This window comes from Zonotrichia albicollis, chromosome W, assembly GCF_047830755.1.
Source record: "Zonotrichia albicollis isolate bZonAlb1 chromosome W, bZonAlb1.hap1, whole genome shotgun sequence".
In the NCBI taxonomy this organism is placed as follows: domain Eukaryota; kingdom Metazoa; phylum Chordata; class Aves; order Passeriformes; family Passerellidae; genus Zonotrichia; species Zonotrichia albicollis.
The window spans coordinates 16,023,176-16,043,780 of NC_133859.1; the positions used below are offsets into that span (position 1 = coordinate 16,023,176).

A 20,605-nucleotide genomic window follows, 5' to 3' on the forward strand; every position below is an offset into this window, starting at 1 on the left:
TAGTTGTAAGTTAATAAAATTTTTCTTTTTTATTCCTAAGTTAGAGCCTACTTTGCTCTATTCTTAGTCACATCTCACAGCAGACACCAGAGAACATATATTTTCATAGAAGCACTAACATTGCCCCAACGTCAAACCATGACACTGTGCCTGCTCTCTGTGGCCAGAGAGCTGCTGCCACGGGTTTGTCTGTACTCAAGGTAGAATTTATTTAAATTGTTTTTTCTAATAAACCTTTGATATGTACTACTGGGATTTTGTTTTTGTTTACTGTATGCAGGGGTTCAGATTGGATAGGGTTCACTTGGTTGGTAGAGCTTTGGGTGTTAATTAACTAGGTGGTTTTTGTTAGATGCTGCTCTTAATTTTTGAAAGATCTCTCACTCAATGTTTTAAGGTGGTTTTTAATAGTCTATTGGGTTTTTTTACTTTGTTTGTAGCTGGTGTATGGTAGGGGATATGGTACACCCGCTCAATGCCATGTTCTTTAGCCTAAGTGTCAATAAGGTGGTTTTTGAAATTAGTTCCATTGCTCGATTCAATTTTTAAGGGGTACCACACCTCCAAAGAATTTGTTTTTAAGGCCTAGGATGGTGTTATGGGTTGTAGTCTGAGGTATAGGGTAGGTCTCTATCTAGTGGTCTTTATTATTCTGAGTACATAGTGTTTACTTTGGTGTATTTGGGGTAGTGTGATGTAATTAATCTGTCAGGTTTTTCTATGCTTATATTTGGACTATTGCCTACCATATCCGAGGGGTTTTAGCCACTTGTTTTGTTTGATCATAGTACGTTTCACAGTCATGAATAACTTGACAAATACAGTTCATGGTTAGATCTACTCCTCAGTTTTGTGTCTACTTATAGGTGGTATTTTTGTTCTGATGACTTGAGACATCATGAATCTATGTAGTTAGGAACAACTTGTTTTTGTGTTGTTAATCTATTTTTGATACTTTTATTTTTGTAGCTTGATCTACTTGCTGATTGTTTTGGTGTTTCTTATTGGTTCTATTCTTGGGGATTTGGGTATTTATATGGTGAATTTTCACAGACAGTTTCTGTATCCTGGTAGTGATGTTTTTTCACTCATCAGCAGCTTTAATTGGTTTTCTTTTATGCTGTTAATTAGTCTTTTTTTGGTTTTTTAGTTAACAGAGTATTGGTTATTATCTATGAATCAGTGTAGAGGTAGAGTTTTGGCCACTTCTCTCTCTCAGTAATGTTTAGAGTTAGTTGAATGGTTTTGAGTTTAGTAAGTTGAGTTGATCTACCTTCTCCTTTGGTAGTTTGTGTAACTTGTGTGGGGTTTCATATGGTTGTTTTCTACTTCTGGTTTATCTTTACAATGTGGTAAGAATTATTAGGAAAAAGAGTGTAGTGTGTTTCTTCTGCTGGTAGTTGGTTATATAGTGGAGTTTTTTCAGTACGTGTTACTTGTTTTTGTTCTTCTTTGTTAGTGAAACTAAAATTTTTCTTTTCTAGTCAGTTTGTAATTATTTTTAAAATTTTAGAGTGATTCAGTTTTCTAATACAGGCGTGCTGTGTGATGAGGGTAATCTATTTGTTCTCTGTGGTACTGGTGGTATGGTGGATAGAGGGAATCTTTGTTTTGAACATCTACCCCAGCACTGGTAGTCGGGGTGCCAGGAGGAGTTGTGTTTCAGTGCTGATTATCTCTGAGGTAGCTTGGACTCCTTTATAAGCTGCTAATTTTTTTTTTTTTTTAAATTTTTTTTTTTTGAGTGTAGTTGGTTTTAGACCTTCTATAGTTTTGACTTCAAAATCCTAGTGGTCAGTCTTGAGTTTTATTAGGCACCTTCTGCCAAAGGTTCTAGGACAGACCACAGCTCACGGCTATAGAGTATATTCTTCACATCTGGTCCTGTCCTGACTGGGTCAAGGGTTACTGCATGAGTGATTTCCTGTTTAATCTGGGTAAAGGTTTGTTGTTGTTTAGGGCCCCAATGGAAAGTGGTTTTTTTGTGGGTGATCAGGTAAAAGGGTTCACAATCTGGTTGTACTTGGGAATGTGTATTCTTTAAAAGCCTATGGTGCCTAGGGAAGCTTGTGGGGGTTTTTTGTTGGTTGGTAGAGATATTGTTGTGATCTTGTTGATGACATTGGTCGGAATCTGATGCTGTTTATTTTGCTACTTCACTTTCAGGAACTGGATGTTTTGAGTAAGTCTTAACTTTGTTTTTCTTGATGGTGAAACTGGTTTTCAGGAGAATCTGGATGATTTTCTTTCCTTTCTCAAATATTTCTGCTGGTTTTTTTCCCCCACACAATGATGTTATCAATGTACTGTAGATGTTCTGGAGCCTCACCCTTTTCTAGTGTAGCCTGGATTAGTTCATGGTAGATGGTAGGGTTGTGTTTTTACCCCTGGGGTAGTTGGCTCTAGGTGTACTGCACGCCCCTCTAGGTGAAGGTAAACTGAGGCTTGTATTCTGTTGTTAGAGGAATGGAGAAAAACACGTTAGTAATGTTAATAGTGGTATACCACTTTGCTGTTTTGGACTCCAGCTTGTACTGGAGCTCTAACATATTTGGTATAGTAGTGTTTAATGGTGGAGTTACTTCATTTAAGGCACGATAGTCTATAGTTGATTTCTATTCTCCTTCAGATTTGTGCAAAGGCTAAATGGGGCTGTTAAAGAGTGAGTGACTTTTGTTGACTACCCTTTGGTTTTTTAGTTCACAGATTATTTTGTGGATGGGGATTACAGTATCTCAAGTTGTTTTGTACTGTTGAGGTGCTAATTGGTACTTGTTGTTCTTCTACCCTCAGGAGTCTTACTGTAGATGGGTTTTTTGATAGTCTAGGTAAGGTGTTTAATTGTTTGGTGTTTGAATCTTGTTGTCTTCCAATTCAAGTACCTGTTGTGCCAGAGTAGCAGTAGATTTTCCATCTTATTTCTTTATTTTTTTTTTCTACAATCACGCAGGAAGAACTACAGCTTAGATTGTGGGGTGTCTTTTCTCTCTGTCTGGGGAACGTTTACATTTGGTACCAGAACTTCTGATCTGTATTGCTGAGATTTGGAGAAAGTCGTCTTTAATCTCCTCCTTGAGTTTCTTGTGATTCTCTTTTATTTTATCTTCTAATTTCTGTAGACATGTGTGACGGTGTTCACAGGGGTCCGAGGATGAGGGAAGAGACGAGGATCTGATTCCATGTTTCAGAAGGCTTGATTTATTATTTTATGATACATATTATATTAAAACTATACTATAAGAATAGAAGAAAGGATTTCATCAGAAGGCTAGCTAAGAATAGAAAAAGAATGGAATGATAACAAAAGCTTGTGTCTCGGACAGCGAGTCTGAGCCAGCTGACTATGATTGGCCATTAATTAGAAACAACCACATGAGACCAATCACAGATGCACCTGTTGCATTCCACAGCAGCAGATAATCATTGTTTACATTTTGTTCCTGAGGCCTCCAGCTTCTCAGGAGAAAAAATCCTAAGGAAAGGATTTTTCAGAAAATATCATGGCTACAGACATGTTTTTATAGTTGTAATTTTTGTATGTTTTGGTCCATGCACAGCATCTGTATATGCTCGGAGCTTCTTTGTTATATTGTGATCTCCTCACTGTTATCTCGCTTCATTATTGCTAAAGAAGAAGCATATTCTTGTGGCTCAAATCGTACAAGTTTTTGTTACATCATGGGTGTACATGGTACTAAGTCTGGATTTACAGTGTTTAGGTTATCTGAGATGACAATTTCTGCTACTTTTATTTCTCTTAAACATTGATTCCCTTGTTCTATGGTCTTCCATTGGGTTTGCTGTATATAGAGATCATCTGCACACAGATATTTTTGTGATACACTTCCCAGGACCTGTGCCCAGAGATTATGAGGGTTAGCCCCTCTCATCATTCCTTGGTTGATAACTGGATCATGTGACAGAGATCCCAAATGCCTCACTTCAGTATTGTCCAGAATTGTAGTCTCTCCTGTAGTATTCTAAAGACAGACTAACCAACTAACTATAGATTTATCAGGTCGTCAAATGTAATCTTTTCTTACACCACAAAGGTCCTTCAGGGAAAAGGACTCAAGAGTGATCTCTGATTTTGTTCTTGGTTTTGAGGGTCCTTTCGCCAGATCATCATCATCCACTGGTTGATCAGTTTTAAATGTGTGTTTTCTGCCTGCCGTGGTAGGAGCAACAGCTATTGTTTGAGGTTCACTGTCTGGTTTAGTTGCTGGTTTAGGTTCACTGTTTGGTTTAGTTGCAGCCTGTGTGACTGGGGTAGCTGTTGATTTACTTTTCTGCTCTCCTGCCTGTATCTGTTGTCCTACAGTATCTAGTAGCATGCAATAAGCATAGGCCAAGCCCCGCTTATTGTAATGATCCTTTTTTCCTTAGAGTCATCATGGTACTTCACTTTCAGGTATTTCCCAACCTCAGTTGGGTTCTGAATTTGTTCACGTGGAATATTCTAGGTTACAGGGTTAGAAAATTCCTTCAGGGTTTGGTCTATATTCTCCTATTCTCCACACCACTCAGGATTTTCCACGCCTGGGTCTACCTCTGGGTCAGGGGTCTCATCAACTCCTCTGGACATCTCAGCCCTAATTCTAGACAAACTGCAGACCATATAAAGGAAATTTACTGAATTAAATACTAGGATAGTGGTATCTTTAATATTCAGGGGAAACTGAATATTCTTAAAAATTATGTAACAAATTCAAAGGAGAAGAAGGAAAGGAAAGGTTGAAAAGCCTTATCTCCTGCTCCTCTTCTAACAAACTGGGTGCAATTACTAATAAACTCCTAAAACATGTTACTGGAACTAGGACACAGGGTAGGATGAAGAAACTTGTCATGGTTTGAGCCTGGCACAGAGCCAGTGCCCCCATGAAAATGCCCTCACCCTGGTGTCTGCTGTGAGATGTGACCAGGAATAAGCAAAACAGGCTCCAGCTTAAACATAAAGAACACTTTATTACCTAAACTACAGGAAAATAGGAAAAAAACTATAAGGAAAAGAGAAAAAAAAATTGAAAACCTTACAAAAAACACTTTCCTCCTCCCCACCACCAGAATTTCCCAATCTGATACATTCTCCCAAATCGCCAACTGCCCAGCCTGGCACCACCCTTTAGTATACTCAAACTTCAGTCCATGAAGAGGAGAGGAGTCCTTCTTGCACCATAGGCTTCCCCTGGAAACACGCTGAAACCTCGTGTGCTTCCAGTGTCACTCGGCACCGCCCGGAAAAGTCCTTTTGCCGCTTGTGACATCTTCCTTCTATGCCCAGTGCTCTCACCACCGTGCATGGACCAGAGCTGCTTTTAGGGTTGTCTTTTAAGGATGCCTTGTCTCACTCCAAAAAGGCACAGTCTCTGCTTTGGGACATCTGTCCCCCCCATATTTTTCCAACCCCCTGGGGCCGAGGGGTCCCCATGATGAACCCTCCTGGTTCTGAGGCACTGCTTCCCCCCAAGTGCAGTCTCTGTGTCACAGGAACAAACTGAGTCCATGGCCACAAGAAAAGTCCAGCCAAAAGGCCACTCCAATCATCTCTCTCTCCACTCAGCCATCTCCACATTCTTCGGGCCAGGTCTGAGACAGAGTAGGGATCCATCCTGAATTAGGTGAAGTGTCTAACAACGGTGAAAAGTCAAACGGCCAAAGCTGAAGGAAAAACTCGCATGCCGAGACAGCAAGGAGACAGAGAAAGAAAAACAGAAAAGACCATGAGATCAATTTGACCCGACCTAGAAATTCCTTTGATAAAGAAGAACTGGTGCTAAATGTCATGCGGGATGAATATGTATGAACCTATTGTGAAACTGTGTGCATATGCATTTGGAAGGGGGATAAAAGGAGGTCTGAAATTTTCAGGGGTACGCATGCCTTTTGAGGAGAATTTTCTCCGTGTGCGTCCGGCGTCGTAAATAAACATACGGAGCTTTACAACTTTTATAAAGTTGTGAGGTTTCTTCTTTTCTCTGCAAAACAGGTCCTTGTCTCATCTCATCTCCTATCTCCCTTCTTATTCAGCTCCGAGGAGGATCAGCATTTTTGCAAGGCCCCAATCATGTAAGAAAGGGGTTAAAACTTCCAGTCTCTGTCTGTCCCAGGACGCCGATACTCCCACACGTGCTGCTGCTGCGGCCGGGGCTGCACCATTCTCCCCCCTTTCTCCTCCTTGGCCGGCTGCTATCACATTCAGACGCCGACTCTCTCTCTCTCTCCCTCCTGGGGGGGGGAATGACTGCCCGATGTCTCTTGGGGCTGCTCCTCCACCCTTCCATCCTCGAAGGCCTTCTCACCCCCATCTCTGTCCAGGCCCCGGCCTACCGAATGGCTGCCCCTCCCCCCCCAGCAGCAGCGGCTGGACAGGTGAGTGAGATCTGACCTCTTCGCCTCGACGTCCCAAGAGGCCTCTCAGGGCCGAAGCTGTGCTTTTTAACCCCTGTGTATTCTTGGAGGTGTGTCCAAACCGCACTGGTCACACCAGGTGCCAATATCAAACTCCGAGCATCCATTGGTTTGACCACAGCCTCCCAGAATTCCCACTTCTTCCTGGTCAAACCACCACAAAACTATAAAGCATATTTATCTTGAATAAATTCTAGTACCTTTGTAAGCTCCCTATAAATTATTATCACTGAGCCCAGCACAATAGTTCTTCTAATCCGTGCCCCTCTACTGTAAAAACTACGTGTTAGGGACAATACTGGAGCTATTTTTGGATAAGAAAATAATCTTAGGGACCAGAAAGGTATTAAAACCTTAAAAAAGTCAAGAGACCAGAACTACATGAAGGCCTCCACTCCAAGAGACATTATGAATTCAAGTAACACGGTTACTGACTGCTTTATCCCAATAGAGAGTAAGTACAAATAAAATGTAACCAGCACAGGTTTTTCCCACTTTCTTGAGCCTCACATTGGGCGCCAAAAATTGTATTTGTCCTGGTTTAGGGTAATTTTGGGAGAAAAACCTCTAAAGGGGTTTCCTCTAGAAAAATAAATTCAGGTGTCTTCTTCCCTAACTGGTTCGGGAAAAAGATTTCCTTCGAGAAAAGTGGAAAAAATTGTTTATTTAACAGGCAAAGCAATCACCAGCACAAAAAAAAGAATAATATTAAACAATAAAACCTCTTTCCACTACAAAGGAGATTATAAACTCAGAAAAGTTCCCTTCATGGGCTGTAGCTCGGCTCACCCAGTCTCTTATCAGTCCCTCTAGTGCTGGAAATGCTGCGGCCTGGGCCCAGCCCGATGGGCTACAGGTGTGAGCTGCTGGTGCTTTTCTGGGTGTTCAGTCTAGAGCAGGTTTAAACAGGTCCAAAGAAAAAGAAAAACCAGAGTACAGGGAACTTGTCTGCTTCAGCTAGCTAAAAACTAACTAAAAGCAAAGGAGAGCTCTGTCCGGCCATATGTCTGTCCGCAGACAACACAGTCCAGGAGCAGGATGCAGGGGAGCCAGTGCAGTTTCTGATAACAAACGCCGTGCTTCTTCTCTCCCCCCTTTGCTCTCAGAACAAGTCTTAAAGGGGCAAAACTTATTATTCAGCATAAACAGAACAGATGGTTGGGGATACAAGCATCATATAGCCAACCCAGGACACATGTATCTTAGGAGTAGAAGATCTGTAAAATTCAAAGCTGTTTTAGACAAATGGTCTAGATAATTCAACTTTGCCTAAATGCAGTTTCTACCATATTCTACTGATTTTCTTAGGATACAATATATTTGGGCATATATTTCTGGGCCTCTTTAAACCATTTAATCTGAAAAAAAATCCAGCTAGAATTAGAAGGTGAGGTTTTACAGGAAGCATGCCACTGAAATTATTAGAAAAAAAAACATTTTTGTCTGACATGTCTTCTAAAGCTGATCTCTTTCCTTGTTTGTCAGAGGGATGGCTCGTGAGACCCAAAAACTTCTATCAGAGATAGATGAAACTTTCAGGTAAATGTTATTAAACTGTGCTGAAGGACAGCTAGCTCTGCAAAAGTACAGGGCACTAATCCGGCCGCCTGCTGGATGCAGATTTGCCCCCAAGCAGGCTGCACGGGCCGGATAGCTCAGTCCTTTAGGGGGACTGACTGCCCGAGAACCCAAGCTCTATGCCGCTGGCAACCTTAGCAAGCTTAAGGGATATCAGCTCTTTTAGTGATTATCAGCTCTTTCTGATTCCAGCTCTTAGCTTGCAAGGTGCCTAGGCAGGCCAGCAGACACAAGGCGAGAGAGAAGAAGGCCGTTCTGAGGTTCCACAGTGATGTCTTCATTGGGTGGTCTACAAAGGGTTCCAGCAACAGCTCTTCTACAGAACCGGGCTAAAACAGCCCATTATATAGGGTATAGAGGGATCAGAAATTGTCCAATAGCAGGGGTTAAGGAGAAGTGACATATGGGCTTACAGAGAGATAAGCAGGGGTCTGAAAGGTGGAAGACAGGGGCTTCTAGCTATTCACCATGACTTGGCATTTCCTATCTTTAGGCCTCTGCTCTCCACAGGGCCTTTGCAGTCCCTGTGCCTGCTACAGGGCAATAATAATGAACCTCCAACACATAAAAACAGCATGCAGAAGATGAAAGCAGAGACAGGCTACAAAGGAGGAACTAAGAAACACTGCCCAGACATATAAGGATGCCTAGATCAAGAAATCAGCAGATGAATGGTGATGACATAAAATACTTTTGTGTCTGTGTGTGTTAAGTAATGATTGGCCAAATCATGTTATATCTGGATGTTTGAAAGGTATAAGAATTGTGTAAAACCACATTCGGGGTGCCCAGATTTGAATAGGACACCTCATACACATGAATAAAGAATTTACTCTTACAATTCTATACTTTGTGTCCTAGCCTCTCTTCTCAGTTTACATGGGACAGTTATGAAATTTTTGTGACTGTGTGGGAACCCAGAACATCCCTCTGGCTGTCCAGGAGCCCTGCCAGGGGACTCAAAAGCCCTGGCACAAAACCCAAAACACCTGTGGGTTTGATTATGACCTGTGGAGCAAATTACCAACCTTATATGAAGATCAGCAAGCCACAGCAGTTTAAGTAGAATATTAGTGAAGTTATCACGGGGTGGAAAAGTAGATTTCAGGTTTTTTGGTATGGGGGTTCAGGAGGCAAGATGGAGGGAACTGGGTGTGTCCAGCCTTTCTCCTTCTTCTTCTTGGCCTCCATCTTCTGCTGTGGTGTTGGCACTTAGAGATTGGTTTAGAGTAGAAGCTCACTATCTAACATAGGTGATAGGTATTGGAAAGTAATTGTAAACATTGTATACGTAGTTTTTAGTATAAAGACATAACACTGCCCCAGGGGCAGGCAGTGTGCCTGGAACTGTCCTGCTGGACGGACCTCGGCAGGGCAGGAGAAAATTTTTTGTAGATAAGACACAATAAAGAACCTTGAGACTGAGAACTGAAGATCTCCAACTCATTCTTCAAGTGCTTGGGCTGGGAAAAGAGACTTTTAAAAATCTCGGGGTCGCAGCGACCCAGAAAACCCCCGAGATTTTGGCATCCCTAGGTGGGCTCGTGGGCCTGATAACAAGGCACTCAGGTGGACTTCTGGCAAGCAGCCACGCCACTGGCCATCAGACATTGAAACTCAGCCCGAGAGAGAGCAGGCACACTCAAGGAAGAATTCAGAGAGAACATCTCAACCTCTGCCAAGAAGATTCGTCTCAAGCCCGACCCGGAAAGGAGGGGGACCAAGGCGCCTGGAAACCCTCACCTGTGAGCTGCTGGGCGGTGACCAGGGCAACTTCTGGATCGACCTTGCTGGCGACTCAGATTTTGGTAAGAAGGTCAAAATCAAGAACATGGGGAGTACATGCTCCCAGGAACAGCTTAACATTTTGTCAGCCCTACAGGGCCTGGCAGCCACACACCCTATAGAAATTTCGGAAAAAGAGCTAAAAGATCTCTTGTTGTGGGTGCACTGTAATTACCTGCACTCAGAGACACGTCTGTTGTTTGAAATAAGCTTTTGGCAGGAGATCAACAGACACCTTTATCACTTAGCTACAAGACGAGATAAGACAGCTACAAAATTGTTGCCGTCCGAAAGGGTGATGTTGGAGGCAACCACAAAAAAATCCGGGACGGCTGCCAGCCAGCAGCAGGCAGCCGATTCTCCCACAGGGGTCGGGGGGAGGGAGCTGCCCAGCCAGCAGCAGGCTGCACTTGTCCCTACCAGCCCAGGGGAGACAGAAACTGCTCCCACCGAAGGGGAGCAGGAGGAAACATCATCAAGTCCTAGGTCCCAGGGGTCCCCAAAGCGACCAGAAACCCCAGAAAACTCAGAGTCCTCGGATGCGGACTCAGACACACCCCTGCCAGCCCCGGAAAAGCTTAAGCTAGAGATTTTCCCAAGCGAATTGGAAGATTTGGACTTTGTCTTCTTTGAGGCGTGTCCTCCTGATTTGCCAAAGCCAAAACATAGCCACACTGCGGGGACAGCAGCGAAATCGGCGGGGGAGAAAACCGCGCCGGGATCTGAGGGGGAGGGGGAACCGCCCTCTGGCATCGGGCACAGCTGCGTGGCGGCGGCACCAGGCAGCCAGCGGCATTCTGGAACGGCGGCGGGGACGACCGGGGGGGCAATGGAGGCGGTGGGAGGTAAAGGAAGTGCGAAGGTTCACGCGTGCGCGGTGCCGACGGCAGCGGCGGTTTCAGGCGAAATGGTGCAAAAAACACGTGCGAAGAGAATAAACCGTGCGACTGTTGTGACAGGCAAGCAGCAGTCACCCGGGGAAAGCTCACGGGTCGCAGCGGCTGCGTCGGGCAGGAGTAAGCCAGCCGGGACGGCTGCAGGGTCCATGGCAGCTAGCGCGTAGAAACGCAGCAGATGCACGATGATGACGCAAAACCCGGAAGTCGGAATGGGGACATTTTCCCGGTGTGCCGGAAAGTCACAGGCACCGTCAGAGCAGGGATAGCGCGCGTCGGTTGTGGGTGCGGACATGGGATCAGAGGAGGAGGAGGATTCCGAAGGGGATCAGGATAGAGAGGAAATATCGGAGTCGGAATGGGACCGGGACAGCGGGGATGTCAGTCTCGGGGAGGAGGCGGGCGTTCCGGAGACCGCGCCTGCGCGGGGCAAGCGCGGTCGGGCCGGCGATGCCCGCACTCCCGTGACGGCACAGGCAGAGATGGGGCGTGGTCAGGGTGCAGAGGTTTCCCAGGGTACTACCCCCTCTCCAGTCCCATGGCAACAGGCACGTAGCAAGCCCCGGCAGTCAGCCCAGGACCAAGCTCAGCAAATCGTGCAGTTTCAGCCTCGATCAAAAAGTCAGATGGGAGAGTTGTCAGAGATACAGCAGATATTGCTTGAGGCAGTCAACGACCCATCAGAAACAGAAGCAAGGGACTTTAGTGAAAATGTACGAGTGTTATAGCCGGTCGCCATGTCAAATCCAACCGGGCATGCGACAGCGCCACCTTGTGGCGGGACCGTCACATTGCAGGAGACGCTGCCAGACCCGCTTGGTCGAGCCACATCGCCACCTAGTGGCGGGACTGAAACATTGCAACATTATTCTCCAGTTTCTTATAAAAAGAAAGCCAGGTCAAAGAAGACAGCTTTGACACAGCGAACAGAGCTTCCATCAGCTCCGGAACATCATGAGGCTCAGGAAATCTGCTGCACCACAGCAACAGGATGACACAGTATGTAGTACTGCTTCAGAGGGTGTTCCAGCCTGGATGCTTTCAGCAACGGCAACCACTGGCTCATCCCGCCAGGGGCCGACGGTCACAATACCAAAGAATGTTGCCAAAGTTCTTTTGCAGTATTTGGGCACAGCTTTGGGCAAGTCAGCACAGGAATTTCAAATCCCTGTTCCTAATTTAGGTTCAAGGGGCAAGGCTTCAGCCTGGCAGGGGATGCAGATTCCAGTAACATCAGTGAGCTCCCAGATGGGAGAGGCTGCAGCATGGCCGCAACGTTCACAGACAACTTCATTGTACATGCAAGTACCCATGGAAAAACAGGTATCCAAAGCACAGGCAATTCAAGCTGTAGATTGGGCAAATATTAGAAAGTAATTAGAGAAAGAAAAAGACTTATTGCAAGGTTCAGGGGACATCACAATGCCCGTGACTTACGATGCACAGGGCCAGAACCCAAGATGGGAGAGAATAGACCATGAAGTAGTCAAAGATTTAGCCAAGGCCATCAGAGACAATGGACTGGGTTCTCCATATTTTAAACAGCTTCTGAAGGGCACTTTCTACATACAGACCTAACACCTTATGATCTTAGATGCCTTGTGTCAATGATTCTTACAGACACCCAGAATCTCTTTGGGACACGAGATGGAGAAGAGCTCTCGGTGAGCTGAGAGACAGATACCAGGGTGGACCAAACGCGAACCTCACCGTGGCACGGTTGGCAGGTGATCCTCCAGACGACAATCCACTGCAACAAGCAGCGAAGCTTCCATGAGAAGTGCTGAGTGACATCAAGGAAGCAGCACGGAGGGCAATCCTACAAATTGCGCCAACAGGAGTCCAGGACACCATCTACACGGACATCAGGCAAGGTCCCACTGAGCCTTTTTCTTCATTCACAGATCGCCTCACACAAGCAGTGGTGCAACAGGTGACTGATAAGGGAGCAAGACCACACCTCATCAAGAGCCTTGCCTTCGCCAATGCCAACCTGGATTGCAGGCGAGTCATCAGCGCGATGCCCAACACACAACCCTCTTTGGCAGAGATGGTGGAAGTGTGCAGCAAGGTGGGAACACCTCAGCATGTTGCATCCATCGTGAAGCAAGACCTGCAAGGACAACTGGAACAACACCTGGAAGGACGAATGGACGAACGGATGGACAGAATGTTTCAAGCACAAAATGAAAGCATTGGTAAGAAAAACAGTCTCCCTGCAGGACAATGCTACAAATGTGGGGCATTTGGACACTTTAAGAGAAATTGCCCACAAATGCCAAGGACTGAAAAGCCATCGGACCTCTGTCCAAGGTGCAGGAGAGGAAGACACCTCCCAAGTGAATGCCGCTCTCAGACGGATGTGGATTGAAAACCTCTACCGCATCCGGGAAACGCAAAGAAGAGCACACACCATCGTCAGCACGTGTCGACACAAGTGATGGCGATGACACAAGAAAAAACGGGACAGTCATCGGGGAACGTCGAGCAGATCTCCTCAGCAAAGCCATCAGCAGAATCCCCAGCGACCCAGAGTTACTCCCACCAGGGGCACAATGCATCCTGGCAGCTTCAAAATTGATGTGCTTCATGGATGAAAGCCACGCAGTGATACCCACAGGTGTCACTGGAATGTCGCCCAAGAGACAAGACTTTTTAATAATTGATAAGGACAGAAGCAGTACCCTTGGACTTGTCATTTACCCTTTGATCGTTTCAGCAAATCAGAATGAAGAGCTGACAGTTCTAGCCAAAGCTCTTTGACCACCACTGACTGTTCCAGAGAACACCCCGGTAGCCAAAGCTATCTCTTTGCCACCACATGCAGCGGAACAGGTCATGCTGGTATTTGATTAGGAGGACTTTCCCTCTGGAGAACATGTGGAAGTACACGCTTCCTGGATAAAACATATAGGTCGGGACTGACCCACTGTCACTTGTCAATTGACTTGTGGCGAAAGGTCGATCACCATCAGAGGGATGCTTGACACGGGGGCCGACGTCACAGTCATATCATATGTCTTTTGGCCCCGAGAATGGAAGTTGGTTGCTCCCTTGGGTTCTCTCACAGGCACAGGGGGGAGTTCCCTATGTCTGCAGAGTGAGAACGCAGTTGTTGTCACAGGACCAGGAGAAAAAACAGCCATCATGCGTCCTTTTGTTGTGCAAAAGCCCATCACTGTATGGGGAAGGGACCTTTTAGCACAATGGGGCATGAAATTAGAAGTGGATTTTTAGTGGGGGTCACTGTGGCACTCACCACTCTGAAGTTTGTTGCAGAATGAGGCCTTTGTCGGGGATGAGCCATTTGTCGGTGAGGGGAGACTCGGGCACTCAATATGAGTCAACAGCAAGTTCCGTTTATTGAAGAGAGCATCAGACACTTATACAGAAAATAATAAGCTTATGAATATTCTGTAAGCCAAGTGATCTATTGGTTAAACTATACCATCAACTATTCCTCATTCCTTTGGGCCTACATTCCCTATTTCCCACGTCTCTCTGTCTACTTGTTATCATACCCAGCTAGGCCCAAGGACACGCTATCTTGCAGGTGCAGGACTTGGAATTAGCCACGGCCTTGTACTTTTCCAGTCTCTAGTCAGCTAAATTCCCAACAGAAGTTAACCTGGAAAACTGAAGATCCTGTCTGGGTGGATCAGTGGCCTCTTGAACGAAAGAAATTGAGTGCTCTGAAGAGCCTGGTCCAAGAATGGCTGCAAAAGGGACATATCAAGCCAACAAACAGTCCATGGAATTCTCCAGTGTTTGTCATCCGGAAGAAAACTTCAGGCTCATGGAGACTGCTGCATGACTTCAGGAAGATCAATGATTCCCAGAGATTTGCCACTTGTGATCATTGATCTCAAAGACTGTTTCTTCAGCATTCCACTTCATCCAGATGATACTCCTCGACTTGCTTTCTCCGTCCCAAGCATCAACAGGGAGGAGCCTCTGCAAAGGTACCATTGGGTGGTTCTTCCACAGGGCCTGAAAAACTCGCCAACTATCTGTCAATGGTACGTGGCACGAGCTTTGTTTCCAGCTCGGAAGAAATACCTGAGGGTAAAAATCATTCATTACATGGATGATTTGCTCATTGCAGCACCAACACAACAGGAGCTGCAAGAAGCTCATGATTGTGTGATTGCAGAAGTGCAGAGGGCAGGACTGGAAATCAGTGTTTCCAAGATTCAGGAGATTGCACCATGGAAATACCTCGGGTGGATGATCTCAGAGTGAACAAGAAGACCACAGAAGATGGAAGTCAGCTCCAAATTCAGCAATTTGCATGACTTGCAACAGCTTCTAGGAGAAATCAACTGGATGAGACCAATTTTGGGAATCACAAATGATGATATTCCATCATAGCTTGATTATTTGAGAGGGGACAGTGACATCAGATCTCCCAGAACTCTCACACCTAAAGCGCAAAAGGAACTCGAGAAAGTTACAGAGGTCATTCAACAGAAACAGGCACATTGTTTTGTAGAATCACTGCCCTTCCAATTGGCAGTGCTGGGGGAAAAAGTACAATTACATGGTCTGATTTTCAGGTGGATTTGTCTCAAAGAGACCCTCTCTTAATCATAGAGTGGATTTTTTTGTCTTACGGGTCTCCAAAGACGATTCTCACGGATCTGGAGATGGCAGCACAAATTATCATAAAAGGGAGAACAAGGTTGCTGACAATGTCAGGCAGGGATTTTTCCACAATCTATTTACCACTGAAAAAAGATTATTCTGACTGGACAATGCTAAAATCAAAAGATTTGTTAATTGCGTTGTTAGGCTTTCCAGGTGTTTGCACTGTTCATTTTCCAGGTCACAGATTATTGAAACCAAAAATTTGTTACAGGAAAAACCGAGAGTAAGTGAGGAACCATTGGATGGGATAACAGTATTCACTGATGGTTCAGGAAAAACTCACAAATCAGTAATCACGTGGCAAAATTCAATCACAGGAGAATGGGATTCAGACATAAAAATAGTCCAAGGTTCACCACAAATTGTGGAATTGGCAGCAGTGGTCAGGGTCTTTCAATTGTTCCAGCAACCTCTCAATCAGATCACAGATTCAGCATATGTTGCGAATGTGGTCAAACAATTGGAAGGTTCACTTTTGAAAGAAACAAGCAATGACATCTTATATTCATACTTATCATGTACGAAAACACTGCTGGAAAACAAGGAACATAAATATTTCATCACTCACATTAGAGCACACTCATCCCTCCCAGGATTTTTAGCAGAAGGGAATGCCCAGGCAGACAAGTTAACCATGCCCATTTCACAGACCTTACCAGATATTTTTGAGCAGGCAAGGCTGAATCATGCATTTTTTCATCAAAATGCAGAGGCATTGATGGAATCCTTTTGCATCTCAAAAAGCCAGGTGAGGGAAATCATTAATGCTTGCCCAGGCTGTCAGCTTGTGCAGCCACCTGCATCCACAGGAGCAGTCAGTCAGAGAGGATTGCAAAGCCTCCAGCTGTGGCAAGCTGATGTCACAAAATATCCATCTTTTGGGAAGCTCAAAAATATCCATGTCTCCGTTGACACGTTCTCATGAGCAATTTTTGCATCATTACACACAGGAGAAACTGCACAACATGCCTGTCGACACTTTTTGCAAGCATTTGCATCATTAGGGGTGCCTCAGGAAATAAAAACAGACAACGGTCCTGTTGCGGTGTGTTGCAATGTCCTGTTTTAAACTTCTGGGTCCCTTCCCAGGTGTGCCTATGCCTCTCTCCCTGCCCCCTCGCCCCCTTTGCTGAGTGAGCCCTGTCAATCAGGTTTAAGATTCCAGCAAGGCGTCGTGTGGTTAGTCAGATTCAAAAGATGCCCCTATGCCCAGAGGTCATTGGCCTGTCTAAGTGTCATCCTCCCTTGAGACCCTGCCCCTCTCACCTGGTTGGTAACTCACCTGTCCCCTCCCCTTCCCCTGTCCCCGAGCTTATAAGGTTAATGAGACCATGCGGCCGGTATTCTGTTAGCAGCAGTTGCCCCGGTGCAGACATCTCTGTAACCATGGAATAAACATCTGGCAACCCTCCAGCAGAATCCACTCCTATTTTCTCTTCACCATCGCCAGAAGCTCTCTCTCCTGAGGTAAACGGAGTCCTGACAAGCCTGGACTTGCGCCTGTGCCCCGCTGCACTCTCCAGCAGCCAAGGTATCTCTGGGGTAAAACACCACAGTGCTGCCTTTGGCCCAGCAGCGAGGGTCAGAACTGGCCCAGGCACCATCTAACTGGTTATATTGGGATTCATATTCCAATAGGTCCAATATATACAGGGAAGGTGCTTGACAAATCTCTGAAAAAGTGAGGTGTCAGACATACATTCAGTATTCCTCACACTCCCACAGGTCAAGCAATCATCGAAAGAACACACCACACCCTGAAATCCCTTTTGGATAAACAAAAAAGGGGGGAGCCAGAGGCAATCCCTCACATGAGGTTGAACAAGGCATTGTATGTGTTGAATTTTCTCAACAGCTCCTTTTCAGAACCCAATCCACCAATTCTGAGGCATTTTTTCCAACAGTACCCAGGCAAAACTAAGGAAGAATCCTTTAGTTTTGATCAGAAATCCAGAAACAGGACAGATTGAAGGTCCTTTCAAACTTATCACATGAGGCAAGGGTTTTGCTTGTATTTCCACAGGGCGAGGACAGAAGTGGGTGTCAGCGAGACATGTGAAGCCCTACCGGACTCGTACGCCGGAAGACACGGATCCTGGAACCCAAAAGGTGAGCACGCAGATAGAGGGAGAAGACAAGACCGTGGACATCTTCTCGAACAGCACATAAAAGATTCAAGGACTTGGGGTTTCTCTCAGGGGCTTGGGTGTCACAGCATGACAAAGCTTCTCACAAGGAGTAATGCCATGAGCTTGAAATTCGATCAGGTACTGCTCATGTGCCTCATTCTTCCATCTATTGCCTTAGGCAATGGAGCAGATTTGCCCATGGTCCAGCCAAAACAAAATGTTTGGGAAGCTTTGGCCAATGCAGCAGGTTTAGACAGCATCTGCTTGACACATTCAAGGCCGGGGAGACCATTCTCAACATGTCTGGTGGGTTTGCCAGTGAATGGATGGCCAATTCCAAAAAATAGTCCTACAAAGATTTCACAGGTAATTTCAAATCCTGTGAATGAGTGGCTTCTTTGGACACAGTTCCTCCCTGTGGCTCCTTTTGAACCTGAGGAACTGGAAATTCTTGGATCAACAAAAATTAATTTTTGTATAAAATTCGAACTTTCGGAGGTGACACAAACAGAAAATAAGACAATCGATGTCACTCCAAATCATCCTTTTTATAGAAATGCATCTGCTTGGTGCAAATACACCAAGATGACAGCCAAAGCATCTCTCCAGGTTCCAGCACAATTACCACAGGGAATCTTTTTCATTTGTGGGGACAGAATTTGTCCTGGTATCCCTGCAAATATCAAAGGTGGTCCATGCAGCATTGGGAGGATTTCATTGCTAACACCCAATTTGAGAATTTTGAAAGAACAAACACATAAGGAGAAAAGATCAGTGGAACAATACAGTCCAAATTGTGATGATGATGTACACACATGGGACAAGGCTCGGAGAATTGCAATTGCAATTTTCTCTCCACAGGCAGCATCAGGGGTGGCCTTGACTCAATTGGATAATATGGGTTGCTGGCTGAGCAAGCATGCTGTCATGGTTTGACCCGGAAACAGGATTTCTGGGATGCTGTGTGGATGGGGCCAATGAGTGCTCAGATTTGAATATTGCCATCTGGCCCAACCACTGGGCAATGGGATCCACCTCCGAGAACACAGGGTAAAAGCAGGGCTCTCCCCCTGGCAGTCTCTCTTTGGATTTCCGGCGGTGAAGGAGTTGAGTCTCTTCCCCCGGCCCAGTTGTTGGCTGGGCTGGGGGAGGGGAAAAGCCATGCGGCCCGGCCTGGGAGAGGTAGGCCTGGCCCCCCCCAAGGGTGGAAGGAAGAAGTAAAGAAATGCCGGGAAGCAATGGGCAGCCTGTTCCCCCCCCGCCACCTTGGAGACAGACAGAGAGAGTGCAGCTGGTGTTTGTGTGCCGTTACCTTGAAAGCAGTAAACATGTGCTGGCAGCAGGCAGCCTGGCTGAGGAGATGGTGGGGGGGGGTGCAGCCAGGAGTCCAGCCGCTTGGAGGAGTTTTTAACCCTTTTTTGGACAATGAAAACTTCACAGAACATTAACCCTTCCTAGACGAGAGATAAGAGTGGAGAAGGACGAAGGAAATGAGCGAGTGATGAAGGTCTGGACCAGAGAGAGAGAGAGTGAGAGATGTTAGGAAGATGGAGAAGAGGGAGTGGCATTTTATGCTGGACTCTTTTGTGTAGCCATGGACAGAGCTATATTTCCCTGTAATACAGAGACTGAGTCCAGGGGGAGAAATGTCCCAGAGCCAAAGAAGATTCAGTGTGGGTACCCCTCGGCCCCAGGGGGTACATAAAATATGGGGGGGACAGATGGCCCAGAGGTGAGAGATTGAGCTTTTCTGGAACTGGACACAGCCTCCTTAAAAGGACAACCCTGGAAGCAGCCCTGATTCTGGTCCGGTGGTGAGAGCACCGCAACAAGGACGGAAAAGGCCACCACGACACATGGAAGGACTCCCTCTCCTCTTGAGGAACTGAAGTTGAGCATTCTAAAGGGTGGTGCTGGACCCAGAATTGATTTTGGATTGTATTGTACTGGGAATTTGGGGGGGAGGAGGAGGAGGAGAGTGTTTTTGTGAGGTTTCATTTTCCTTGTTTTTTTTTTTTTTTCTTTTTCTTCCTTTTGTGTGTAGTTTAGTAATTGTTTTTGTAGTTTAGTTAATAAACTTTTCTTCTTTTTCAAGTGAGAGCCTGCTTTGTTTATTCCTGGTCAAAATCTCACAGCAGACACCAGAGAAGGTGTATTTTCATGCGGGCATTTGGCCTTGTGCCAATGTCAAACGAGAACACATGCTCAGGCTGTTTCTCTTACATTGAGTGAAATGTTAACAGACATCAACAGTGTAAGATGAGCAACACTCCAAAACAGAGCAGCAGTTGACTATCTGCTGCTGGCACATGGATATGGGTGTGAAGAATTTGAAGGGATGTGCTGCATGAACATGTCAGATCATTCAAAATCGATTCATGAAAACATCAAAAAGTTACAAGAAAGCATTAACAAACTTGGGGAGGTCACTGGATCCTGGATATATGATGTGGTTGGATTTTTTAACCTTTCACCATTGTGGAAGGGACTTTTAAAGGTAGGTTGTTACATTTTTATAGGACTTGTGGTTCTTCTGCTTTTTACCATGCATCTTTGTGTGCATGCAGCGGCCCTTGGAGAAAGTTGCAAAAGAGGTGGTTTTGGTGCAAACAGAAGGGGGAGATATGGGAATCCAGAACATCCCTCTGGCTGTCCAAGACGGCCAGGACCCCTGCCCGGGGACCCAAAAGCCCAGGCACAGAGCCCAAAACACCTGTGGTTTTGATTATGACCTGTGGAGCAAGTTACCAACCTTATATGAAGATCAGCAAGCCACAATAGTTTAAGTAGAATATTAGTGAAGTTATCACAGGGTGGAAAAGTAGATTTTGGGGTTTTTGGTATGGGGGTTCAGGAGGCAAGATGGAGGGAACTGGGTGTGTCCAGCCTTTCTCCTTCTTCTTGGCCTCCATCTTCTGCTGTGATGTTGGCACTTAGAGATTGGTCTAGAGCAGAAACTCACTGTCTGACATAGGTGATAGGTATTGGAAAGTAATTGTAAGCATTGTATATGTAGTTTTTAGTATAAAGACATATCACTACCCCGGGGGCAGGCAGTGTGCCTGGAACTGTCCTGCTGGACGGACCTCGGCAGGGCAGGAGAAAATTTTTTGTAGATAAGACGCAATAAAGAACCTTGAGACTGAGAACTGAAGATCTCCA

General features: G+C 45.6%; 1 long non-coding RNA gene across 1 annotated transcript; it reads left to right on the plus strand.

Moving 5' to 3' along the window:
• Positions 1-10,128: 10,128 nt before the first annotated feature.
• Positions 10,129-19,643, plus strand: LOC141726858 (uncharacterized). The gene is made up of 3 exons (XR_012577818.1): positions 10,129-16,845; positions 17,338-17,423; positions 18,305-19,643. It is a non-coding gene; the product is annotated as an uncharacterized LOC141726858 (long non-coding RNA).
• Positions 19,644-20,605: the final 962 nt, after the last annotated feature.